At 39.2% G+C, this 12,500-nt stretch overlaps 1 pseudogene; it reads left to right on the top strand.

Annotated features, from left to right (window-relative positions):
- The first annotated feature begins 3,353 nt into the window (after positions 1-3,353).
- On the top strand, positions 3,354-11,326 carry LOC138035442 (double-stranded RNA-binding protein Staufen homolog 2-like; annotated as a pseudogene).
- Positions 11,327-12,500: the final 1,174 nt, after the last annotated feature.

The raw sequence follows: 12,500 nt of genomic DNA, 5'->3' as shown, positions 1-12,500 counted from the left end.
ACATTGGTTGCGCGACAAGTTGTGAGCTTGATGAAAAATGAGCTACAAAGCCAAAATTTGTTGCTCAGAGTAGACCCGCGCTCTAGTTTTCGCAACAACGTTCTTCAACCCGCAACAAATGTTTTTGTTGCGCGACAAGTTGATCATGCAAGGTGAAAAACGGGAAACATCGACCCAAACTTGCAACGAAACAATGTTGCGCGCCAAGTTGAGGGTTTTTGTATCTCGCATTTCGCCTCCTTTATCTACAGAAAATACAGAACCAATTTAGGTGGGTTGGGAAAAAGTCAGTACTGAATGATGTAGGTAAAAAAAGACACCTGCCCAATTTCCTGCAAGCCAAAGTGGCATGTAAGGAAAAGATGTTCCACCTTTCTTCATCTTCATCAGTCAAAACAAAACAATCACTTACAGGACGTTTTGAAAATAGTCTCCCATACCTTCATCCAAATATTGAATTGTAAAAGCATTTTTGTAATTTTTCCATGGGGAAACATTAATATTAACCTCGCATTTCATCATAAGTTTCATTGATATTGGCCACTGGACCATGTACGACATGAGCAAGACAAGAAGCCGACCAAAATGGAAGGCAACAAAGGCCTTTTTTCTATGATGTTACCTTATTTGTGGGTGCCATTCCAATCCCGTTGCATACACGACTTATCCCCAGAACCCATAACGCTGGTGCTTATAAAGACAAATTATGGATAACGAAGGTTTTCTTCCTTAAATTCACTGCCTTACTCAAAGATTCCTCAATTCGAATGATGACTAGCATTAAAATTATAATTGTAGTCAATTTATATTTTTTTCACTCGACGGAGAACATGGGTATGCAGTGGAAGGTTAACTCCAATGCCTCCTATTCCTGACGGAACATGAATCAAAGATGAATTAGATCAAATGTATTTCTCTTAGTTGTTCATGAATGGATTTTAGACAACTACAACATTAATGATAATCCTTAATTAAACCATGGCTAAAATGTTACGTGAGATCTGAGCAGGCTAAGTGTTCGGCAGAGAAACCTTTTTTTTTCGTACTACAAACCGTTGACACTTTAAAATCGAGGTCTCATGATTTATGAGTCAAATGGTCAATGAGTCAATGAGTCATGAGTCAATGAGATTCAAAGTCAATATAGCAATAATTTATTGATTAAGCCTAAGCCTTCGTTTCAGTGATTAGGCCTAAGCACTCTATGAAATTTTAGCTTTCATTTTATGGGTTAGGGTAACTGCACTAACTCACTGACTCATTGATTCATTGACTCATAAATACTTGATACTCTTTAAAATCATTACAGACTGAGTAAAAAAGCAGATATGAAATAAAGTTAAAGCTAGTTTTCATTACAGTACTTAGATTACAAAGTGTGCGCATGCGCCCTCCTAAAGGTAACATACATACAGTCATAGGCTTTTTCCGAATAACTACAGGAGCTAATATCTTCGAGACATTACATTTACATCTAAAATACAAAGCATATACAGATACCTACTAAATACATAATATTTAAAGATATATTCATTAAAAAGAAAAGCCGTTATACAAAATGCGGCCCTGGATTCTTTTTTAAAACCAGTAAACTCATAGGTACGGATAAAATCAGGTAGCGAATTCCGCAACTTATCTGATACGTAAGAAAAACGAGAACTAAGACCATAACTAGTTGTTCCAGGTTTATTGAGGAACAGAATGTAATTTCTGCGAAGATCATGCATAACGTATTTCTCTTATAAGCAGAAAAACCCTTTTTTCAAAAAAAAAAAGCAAAAAAAAAAAATTAATAATAAAACCAAAAAAAAACGCATACTTTTACCAAGTAATATGAGGAAATTTTGAATGCGCTTATTGCACAGAGATGTGAGCTTGACTTTCGTAGTAAGACGACAGGTAATCTGCAAATATAAATATCGTTATTCTATTATTTACATTATTATACCGTTTCTTTGACACGAGAATTACAGCGAAATGAAAGCACAACTTTGTCGCGAATTTTCTATGATAAAAACTTGTTCAGAAATCCAAAATCTACGTTAACAGCACACACCAGGCCTACTCCTGAGTATCTGGCTAGAAATCATTTCCTCTGGTCGCGCTTCAGCCATTCGATGAGGGCCAGTCTCCTGCTTCTTAAGTTGCCTCGCTCATGCCCAAAAAGAATTCTGGGTAATTCTGCCATTCCATGACAAGGGAAGACTCCCGATTCTCATTTTATAGTTTTTTTCATAAGTGTCGGGCGGCGTGACAATGGCTTTCAATGATTTCTTGATCTTGATAGTAGTTGATTGGAGATACGACCTAAAAAAGATGGTACTGCGAGCGGATCTTCGTGGAAGTTGTGTAAAAAGAAATTATTTGGCATATCAAATTAATTGTCATTAATTAAATCGACTCTAAGTAGAGCGTGAGAACAATAATGCCAATGGCAATCACCTCACGATTAAGATTAAAAAACTCATCCCCCCTCAAAAGGAAGGGCAACCCTAACCCTAACCCTAACCTTAACCCTAATTAGGCCTAAACAAACGTTTTTAGGCCTACGGTTAGCTTTTATGAATGTTTAGGATAGTGTTTACTCTCTGTATTGTACTGTGATTCCGGATTCCAGATTCCGGGTTTTAGCGTTGCCCCAAAAGGAATCAGCAAGCGACTGATTTCTCAGCAAATGAAAGTAAACATTTTGAAAGGTATTAGATCATTTGAATCGACTCTACTAGTATGCTATATTCCGGATTTCGGATTTCAGGTTCCGGATTCCTGATTTTACAAAAACCCCTTCACGGGCTTAAGGCCTATTGGGATACCAGTTCCTTCCGAGTGACGCAAAAAGCGGCAGGTACAAAACACAGGTCACAGGTCACAGGGCACAGGTCATTGTTTTACCAATACAGAAAGTATCCTAAACATTCATAAGAGCTAACCTTAAGTTTAGGCCTAATTAGGCTTAAGGTTAGCTTTTATGAATGTTTAGGATACATTCTGTATTAGTAAAACAATGACCTATGACCTGTGCCCTGTGGCCTGTGTTTTGTACCTGCCCCGCAAAAAGCGAGCAGACCTCATGTTCGGCGATTTTGTCCACTTTTGAAAGAAAACAAATTTCTTCAAAAGTGTGAGGCCTCCTCGCTGTTTCTTCTCTTCTTTTCTTGGTAATTACCACCTATTTCTTTGCAGAAATTTTTGGTAATTTCGAACGATAAACTTCGGATCTCACAGTGGAAGTGGCCATCTTTTAAACCTTCTTGTTATTCGTCTCTCGACTCGTTACTTAAAGTCGTCTTTCTTCTCTATTCTTTACGACCAGTTTTAGATAATTCGCTTTATCAAGTTCCCAATTCCTCACCATGGTCCAAAAAACACCAGTCAGCTTGATGAACGAACTTGCAAAAGCGAACAAGTTAAACCCAGAATACAAAGTCACCGAGGAAAGCGGACCAGCTCACAAGCGAACCTTTACCGTTCAACTTACTCTGGGCGATGTTGGTACTTGGGAGGGCAAAGCTACAAGCATCAGGGCTGCGAAGCACGCTGCCGCTAATTTGGGACTAGAGAAATGTGGCCTTTGTATGCCAGAAGTCGGAAAACCTAGAGTTCAACAGGTTCATGTCACCCCAACTGTTGAACTCAACGTTTTGGCCATGAAGCTTGGCAAGTTGATCAAGTACGAGGAGCTGGCACCCAAAATGGCTTACCAACATCCTGTTAACATGGGTTATCAAGCCTTTCAAATGCAACATCAGATACCAGGGTACCATCATGGAGGCTTTCGCCGTCCACGATCACCTTATGGGATGCTTCACCCCTACACAGGACAAGACAATCACTACCGCTCATACATACATAATGACTACCATCCACGCTCTGCACCTCCACGTATACCAAGGATCGCCTGTGTTAAGCTTATAATGGGAGATCAAGAATTCTATGGTGAAGGTTGTGACAAGCGAGCTGCTCAAAAAAATGCTGCGTCAAAAGCTGTTAGAGTAATCAGAGAGGCACTTGCTGCTGCTGGAGAACAGGGAGAATTAATCAAGCCTGCTAATATAGAAGCTGTGGTCCAGAATGGTAATGAAAGTATTGTTTCGCAACCAGAGTCTTCACCAAAAAGCACCACCCGAGAATTAAAATCAGAAATTAGCCAGTTATGTGAAATAGCTTCAAAGCGCAAACTTCTAGTTGGATTTGAAGATGTGAGTAGCAGTGGTCCTCCTCACATGAAACGCTTTGTGGTGAGCATGACTGTGGGTGAATTTGTGACTCAGGGTGAGGGTTGTAAGAAAAAGGATGCCAAACAAGAGGCAGCAAGGAAAATGCTCCAAGAGCTGCCTGCCTACCAGAGCTGCCTACCAGAGCTGCCTGCCCAAGATGAAAACCTCAAGAAAGTTGGATGGTTTGTTCGTCATGGACCTCGCATAGCAAATGACAAGAAAACAAAAGGAGATATTGATCCTACCTTAAATCCTGTCAACATCCTTGGGCAGTTATTCCAGTGCAGAGGTGAAGAACCCCCAATGTATCAACTCCTTCATCAGGGGGCAAATGCACAGGAACGAGAATTCACCATTCAAGTGATAGTGGGGCCTCACTCTGCCTCAGGAGCAGGCCCAAACAAAAAAGAAGCTAAAAAGAGGGCTGCCGAAGCAATGTTGAAGCTGATTGGCTTTCGCTCTGCAGAAGTAAAGCCAGCTAGTGCTCAGGTAAGAGTGGCCTTAACAATAAGTCATTGATAACAAATTAATGATTTTGTGTTGGTCTAAACTCAAAGAAAACTGTTTGATTGATGGATTGATTGATTGATTGATTGATTGATTGATTGATTGATTGATTGATTGATCGATCGATCAGTTTATTTACCCCTCTTGCAGCTACAGCTGACTTACAAGGGCACCAGCAACTATATTATTGATATTAATGAGTACAAAAATTGTTCATTCGTTAAGTCCTGGCAACTAATTTAACACCACTATTAAACAACAGAGCCAAAGCGAAGAGAATACCCGTGGTGGGTTTCGGGGGGGAATGGGTATTATGTTTGAAAGGAAACCTTGATTCAAATATCCTGGTTAATTAAACAACGTCTAAAACTTTGAAATAGGGGCCAAAAATAATCTTTGTAGGAGCCCTGGGTTTTCCACATATCCAAAACCATGTATTAATTTTTATTTTTAAATCCTCACATAATGTTTTTATTTGGAGAATATTAAACTTTTGCTTCCACGTCTGTCAGTATTGCCTTTTGCCACATTTAAAAGAGCATGTTATCAAGCCAAGTTGTTTGAAGCACCATGGTGCTGTTCACCAAATTTTGTCAATTTTTAGCATTTTAAGTGATGTTAAAAGTGACACAGTAATACTGTGATTGACATTTTTGAATGCAGTCAGTGAATTACACTGTAGACAGTATAGTTCTGATGGGGCGTAATAGTACACACTCTTTGGATTTGGTTACATGTAAGCGAGAGTGACCAACAGCTCCGATTACTGAACATTCTCCTGACAGAATTGGTTGTTTGCCACTTTGTGCACGTACATGTAGAGCATAAACAGTCATGCAGACTTCCTTCCTATTGTTTAAAACTGATTTAATTAACTACACTAGCTTTGTGATCTAAATGAGTAACCACTGAAGTGACCATTAGACAGAGACAGTAAAATCTATAAGTACTGTATCACTCTTAGGAACATGGTTAACCCATTGACTCCGGGGGGTTCCCATTGACGAGGCTAGCCGGTTCAGGCTCAGTGGTTTGGGTGTCAACAGGTTAAGGACCTATTTTGCACCTTTCCTTGACACCCTTTTTACTGAGTTTATGTCCTTGTTAACCCATGGACACCTCAAATTCCCTGGGACGCCCCCAGTTGATGAGTAAAATCAACTGGCATTAGACAGAGTAAAATCTGTCGTCTCACTCCCAGGTGTCAATGGGTAAATTAATGGAGGGGACATAGTTTTGACTGCTTATCCCATTGACACCTCAAATGCCCTAGGACGCCCCTAGTTGATGAGTATCATCTGGCGTTATGGTAAAATCTGTTTTGTCTCAATCCCTGGTGTCAATGGGTTAAGTGAGACCAAATTCTATTGGTTGTCGGGGTGTTTAACCCAGTTTTGCTTGAGAACTTAAGTTTTTGTTAATAGTGAATGGCCTGGAAAGGATAATTACTGGGTTGCCAAACCCAGTCAGAATCTTTGTTTCATTTTGCTGTTTTTTAAATTTTTTTCCGTGTTGGTAAAAGCCTTGCCTGACTCTCCCCTGCTAAGTGGTGTCTTTGTGCATAGAGTCTTCTGTGCGTATTTTGTTAGGTTTGAGGGGGTTGGGGTAATGTGTAGATTTCTCTGGTGCACACAGGAGAACATTTAATTAACCTGCAATGGCGTCAAAAGTCATTGTAACGCGAATGGGGTTTTAGTGCATCTTTAAACCAAATATACCCTTATGGAGCTCTGGGCAGTTTTCGAGAAACACTCCTTGAAGAAAGAGAACATATTGTGTACCTACCTTTGCGGACAAAGATATTTCAGACCATTGAAATATATTTAACGAGTGGATACGGTCAAACACCGGCATTTTTAGACGGTATCGTCAGCGTCGTTTTACATTTCCGCCGTCGATCAACATGACCAACAGTTTTTACATGGTGCTGACCAGTGATGCACAGGGGTCATTGATGACATTACACAGCAAGGTCGAGGAAAAAGAGTATATAAGCGCGCGGATACGTCTAAGCGGCGCAGTGAGAATGGAACATCAATTGGATAAACAAGAAAGGTGGTGAAAAATAAATATCTTCAATCTTAAAAGCGATGAGTAATGGACTTCGACAACAATCTTTCACCCGTCGAGTCAAAATCAAAGTGAGCTGTACAGTGTATTTCTAATATTTTGCCAAGTGTGCTGTTATGTACAACACTGAAACCAAATGGAAAAATCTCTGGTAACTTAAGGGTTCAACAAAGACAGAGAAGGAATCGAACACCTTCAGTGGATCTGGATAAACAAGAAAGGCGGTGAAAAATTAATATCTCGAATGTTTAAAGCAACAAGGAATGGTCTTCGACAACAATTTCATTTTTCGCCGTTGGATATCAAGTGAGCTTTGTTCCTAATATTTTACTAATGCGACAGTGAAGAAGTATTTGCATGAAAGCTTGTTGTCTCTTTTGTGCTTCATTATTTATGGTCAAGGTTCTTTCAAAAAGGGTTTGATGTGAACTGTCAGAAATTTATTTAATTGCATATGCTTGTGACTCGGATTGTGTCTTGTTTGCACTCACGCAATTGAAATACACTGTAGGAAGGGTTCACGAAAAGAAGTTGTGAGGGAACTTAAAAATGATCAGCATGTCAGCCTAGAAGCCAATGTTTTTCGATTCCGTTTTACTTTCTTCAATCTTTCTGGGTTTAGTACTTTGCTAGTAACCACATGTCTTCTCAGGGGGGCTATTTACCGAAGACTTCTACCATGGCACTACAATGATACACAATACCAAAACAATATTGTGTACTACTAGAGGTACATATTGCCCAAAGACAACTTGAATCTCCTGGCAGGGAAAAGGACAGCTCTGTTGGCAATATGGAATAAAGCGCTGTGTTACTGCACTACCACACGTACGCAATGCGTGCTTATTTTTTCTAAAGATGACAGGAATTTTTCCTTTCTGAAAAATGACTAATAGGCTGGTAGCCAGGTTTTTAACCTCAGAAAAAGATCTGTTTCGTCGTATGAAGGTGTGAGCCAAAGGGCCTCTGCTGGCACGACTTCTGGGTCACCCCTTAAAAGGTCTTAATGACCCCCAACTTGAAAAAATTGCTGCGAATGCTGCAGTTCAATACCACCCAACTCAGTTTCCTTCTGTTTTTGAGTAACACATACCTCAGGCAACCCATTGTACGCTCATGGATAATAATGTTGATTTTGATGACGATTACAAGGAAATTGTGATTTCCCTATGTAGGGTGACAAAGGTGTAAAAATTGAGAAAACAGAAAGTGAACCGAAAGGACCATTCAATGACCCCTCCTCCGGCAGCCAAACAGCCACTATACTTCGCCGACAGCTCAAGCCAGGTTTGCTTCCCATGGTCCCTGAACTTGCAAAGCACATGCGATCAGACATAATGACCTCAGTGGTCGCACCTAATGCACAAGTGAAGGAAGTACCACAGGTACATGTAAAATCTTGTGTTGCATTGTTTGTCAAGGTTTAATTCAAGATTGGCATGAAGTAGGCATTAAAAACTCTGTTTTCCGTCAGGAGCCCTTCATTCATCTCTTGTTAGGTACATGTACAGCTGTAGGCATGAAGCAGTTTTGTTGTAATGGTCAGTCAAAGGTATTAGATTTGTTCAAAGGGTTTGAGGGAGAGACCTTGCTTTTATTTTTCAGGAGCCTGTTGTACAAGGTGAATTGAACCAAGCGCCTGGTGCACCAGTTGTGAAGGCAGCTGCTCCCATTCTGACAGCTGTCCAGACGCTTCTGCATCTCGCTGAGCTAGAGGGACTCAGGAGCTCCAAATATATTCAAAATTGACTAAAAACAATTAACATGAAGGTGAGTGGTCTATAAAGAAGGAGTTAAGTTTATTACCCAGAACCTTGAGGACACTTGACGTTCTTACTGCAGCGTAAAGTAAATTCGGTCGTGGCCACACTATTGTAATTAGCCAGTATCAAAAATACCATAATACTCTTTCTTTGTACATCCAAAATTTTGCGCATTGTTTCCAGTTTCTCTTGGGACCATTTTAAGTCCCAATTGAAAATAAAAACAATGCTTATGCAAAATTTTGCAGGGACAAACAAAGAGTATTATGGTATTTGTGATATTGGCTCAAAGAAAGAACTTCTGTTCTCCTGACATTCTTTTTTCATTGAGAATGTTCTCCAGATAATTGAATTGTCACTAATGCATACGCTTGGAAAGGTACAGTTGCCCTTAGTTGAGTTTCAGGTACATGAAGATCTAACAAATATTTTTGACAGAACTTGTCCCTGGGCAAGTGGCATGTAAAAATCTCTTGCCCGCCAGGATGGGCTGGTTGTCCAAAGTCTACTGACTGAAGCCTGGCAAAACCAATCCACATACATGTAATTCAGGAGCAAAAATAACAAACAAACAAAAGATGCAGCATTTCAGTCTCAATATCTTTGAGGAAATGGCAGGGCACCACTCTCAGAATCCATTTCCAGCCACAAAAATTCACTCAGAACTCTTGTTTGGAATACCCTCCATCCACGTTGAACATATTTCTATGCTCGAGCTGGGCATGCAAGCTTTGTGGACAAACTTACCCAATCATGAACTTTGATCCACGAAGAGCATGCAGCAGTAGTGGGGTTTAATGGTGATGACTTCCACAATTTAATGCTCTCTGTTGGTGATGGGGTTGTGCTTTTTCTTTGTTTTTCACTGTGGTGTGGCTGGGCATCCTTATTATTTTTAAGTATGGTTTGTTGGTTCTTGTTTTTTTGTGATATTATACAAACTAAAGAAAAGAGGCCAGTATTCTGTTGTCTTTGCCAGAGGAAAAATTATTGAATAAAGCTGATGCAAAGTTTAGAGAAATTGAAATTTTATGGAAAACATGGGTAGTCCAGGTAGGCAAAATACATAAGTTAGGCTCATCTTCCTCATAAGTGATCAATCGCAGGTACATGTATTAATACATGGAAGCTGATTATGTCTATTCACAGAGTGAGTCATTCAATAAAATGTTGGTGGAGATAAAAGCAACCAGGCAAAGTCATTGTGAAGTATTTTTTGGCAGTCAGTCAACTTTCAACCAATGATTTATATTAATAATTTTCCAGGAACGAGAGTACCTGACACTTGTGACAGTACATGTATCTTGCATTCCTCCCATTAAATGCTATGGATCAGGAGTGACAGTTGAATCCGCACGTGAGGAAGCAGCGTCAAATGCATTAAAATCATTACTTCAACTGGGCTTTGATCGCTCCACGTCATGTACATTAAAATCATTTGAAGACAACCAAGGTGGGTGGTCAAGGTTTGAAACTTAGAGAATGAAAGCTCACCTGTGTAATAATTATGATGCACATCAACATGTCTGGTGATCCATTATTTTTGTTTTTAAAATGGGGCGTCTGGGAGCATTCTTTTAAAATGGCATGCCCCCAGACACCCCGAGAGAAAGGGGTGGTTAGATACATTGTATGAATTGCTGATATAAAATGAAGTGAATCTATGATCCTCCTAGGTATAATGAAGACAATATGATTCATTTCATAGATATTACTTAAGTCGTTGATTCATTCATCAGGGGAACATTAGAACCCACAAATGACTAGCTCCCAACGTCAGTGGCTTCATACATGTAGCTCTGTTGGTTAGAGTGTTGCACTGGTATTGCAAGGTCGTGGGTTCAAACCCTGTTAAAGTCCTGAATTCTTCAGGCTTCTCTACATGATAATTGCTAAATTGCGTTCATAACGCGAGGATCATAGCTTCACTAGATACATTTGTACACTATTATATCTTACCTATCTTACCTAATATTATCTTACCTAATATTTCTCACCTCTAGCGTTGTCCGCGTGTTATTTATCCTGTGCGTGAGCCAAAAAGTTCCACAAACGCGACAAAATTGCTCCGATTTCAACGGACACACATTTCGAGGCGATTGAATTTGATTTAAGACAAGTAAAAATACAAAAAGAAAACAAAATACCTACTTTGCGGTGATAATTTTTCGGTTTTTGAACCAGCCGGTACTTGTGTAGGAAGGCTCATTGACGCGAAGCGGGCATACGCCGATTTGCCTTCTGGGATACAGAGTTTCCGTAGTGGGGGAAGGGAGGAGAGGGTGAGGATATTTATTTCTTTGTTCACAAGTAACATTTGAGATCGTTATCGGCATCTAATAAGATGAAAAATTATTACTTTCAATTTTTGGGAAACTCAAGTGTACTATGATAAATATAAAAACGTTACACTGGTTGAGAAAACGTGATCAGCAATTGCAGATTCGTGACAATTTGTAGTTAGGGCTTTAAAATGTTTTGTTTTTCTGTCACGTAATCGGCGTTTCGTTTTCCCTATGTAGAAATCATTGCAATCCCAGCAGTTTGCTCTGTACACTACTTTTGACCTGGAAGGAAGGAGCTAGTTTATCTTTGTAAGGGAAAAAAGACTTGATTCTTCGGGTGTTCTGTAAAACTATTTTGACGTTGAAAATATCATAAAATTTGTTTATACAAGACCTCAGCAGTTTCAGGTGAATTTAATTTTTTTATTTTTATTTTATTTTTGGGGGTAACGACCGCCCATACATACCCAGGGGGGTAATTTCAATTGACGGAGATGATCAAATGGAGCCAAAAGTCAAGACCAAAAAAAAATCCCTAGGGCTTCCAGCAAAACCCAAAAACATCCCTGGACCAAAAATTAACCCCGATTTTGTGGCTCTTAAAAGTTCCTGAAAGTGGTAATTCTATAACACGAAGGCCGAACATATCCTTTCCCTCATCTGGCAGTCATTTTAACAATGCTAGAGCAGGTGCTAGAGACACCCAAGAACGGCTTTGTTTCAACAGTAACGTTATGAATAACTCTAAACAAGACCAACCCGGATAAGAACATAACGAATAGCTTTACTAAGTTAACTACAAATATTAAAAAATAATAATCATGCTTTCATAAACTATGATGCATCCGTAGAGACTTTGTCCACAGCATATATTCCAATATCATTTTTGAATAATAACCGAGGGTGTATTAATGAAAAACAGCAAAACACGTTTTGCTAGTGAGTGCACTAGTACTGTTAGCACAGGGAAATTACCTGTACTCTGATTCAGGATATATAAGAATGCAAGTGCTTGACTGCATGTCAAACTGTCCAAAGTGGGGATTTAAATTCATGGTTGTTTTTGTTTGAGATAACATGCTTTGAAAAGCAGGTAAACCCTTTGAGAGAAAATCTTGAAATGTACATGTAGCCATCGAAATGTGTAAAAATGTAAGAACTGCCTTTGCAACAATACGCCATTCCCGAAACAACAGAACAAGTTTTACAAACATTAAAAAATACACCAAATCACAGTTTCATCATTTCTTTGCTGTTTTCCAAATCAAAATGAAAGAAAATGAAACACCTCTTTTGTTAAGCTATGAATGACCGCAAATTCCTGTTGAATAACAATTGATTTGTCATTATTCCTTAATATACTCAAATAACAGCTAGTGCCTATAATTTACGTCCTGTCTGTTCCTCTTTCCTATACTGAAAATGAAACCAGATATCAGGTTAGTCACCTACCTTCATTTAATTGACAGCAGATATCATAACAAAATTTGGTATATAAACCCTTTAAGTCCCTAAAGGAAGCCCTAAATTTGATGCAAATATAAATTCTGATAATACGCCGTCCCAAATTTAAGGCCATGGACTGTTAAGGACCTTTGTTTTAAGTTGTTTTTAGGTTTTTAGCTTAGTGTGCCAAGCCCTACTTGAAAACAAATAAG

Source organism: Montipora capricornis, unplaced genomic scaffold, assembly GCF_036669925.1.
Source record: "Montipora capricornis isolate CH-2021 unplaced genomic scaffold, ASM3666992v2 scaffold_391, whole genome shotgun sequence".
NCBI lineage: Eukaryota > Metazoa > Cnidaria > Anthozoa > Scleractinia > Acroporidae > Montipora > Montipora capricornis.
The sequence above is the reverse complement of the archived record's forward strand: the minus strand, read 5'-3'. Positions and strand labels throughout refer to the sequence as shown.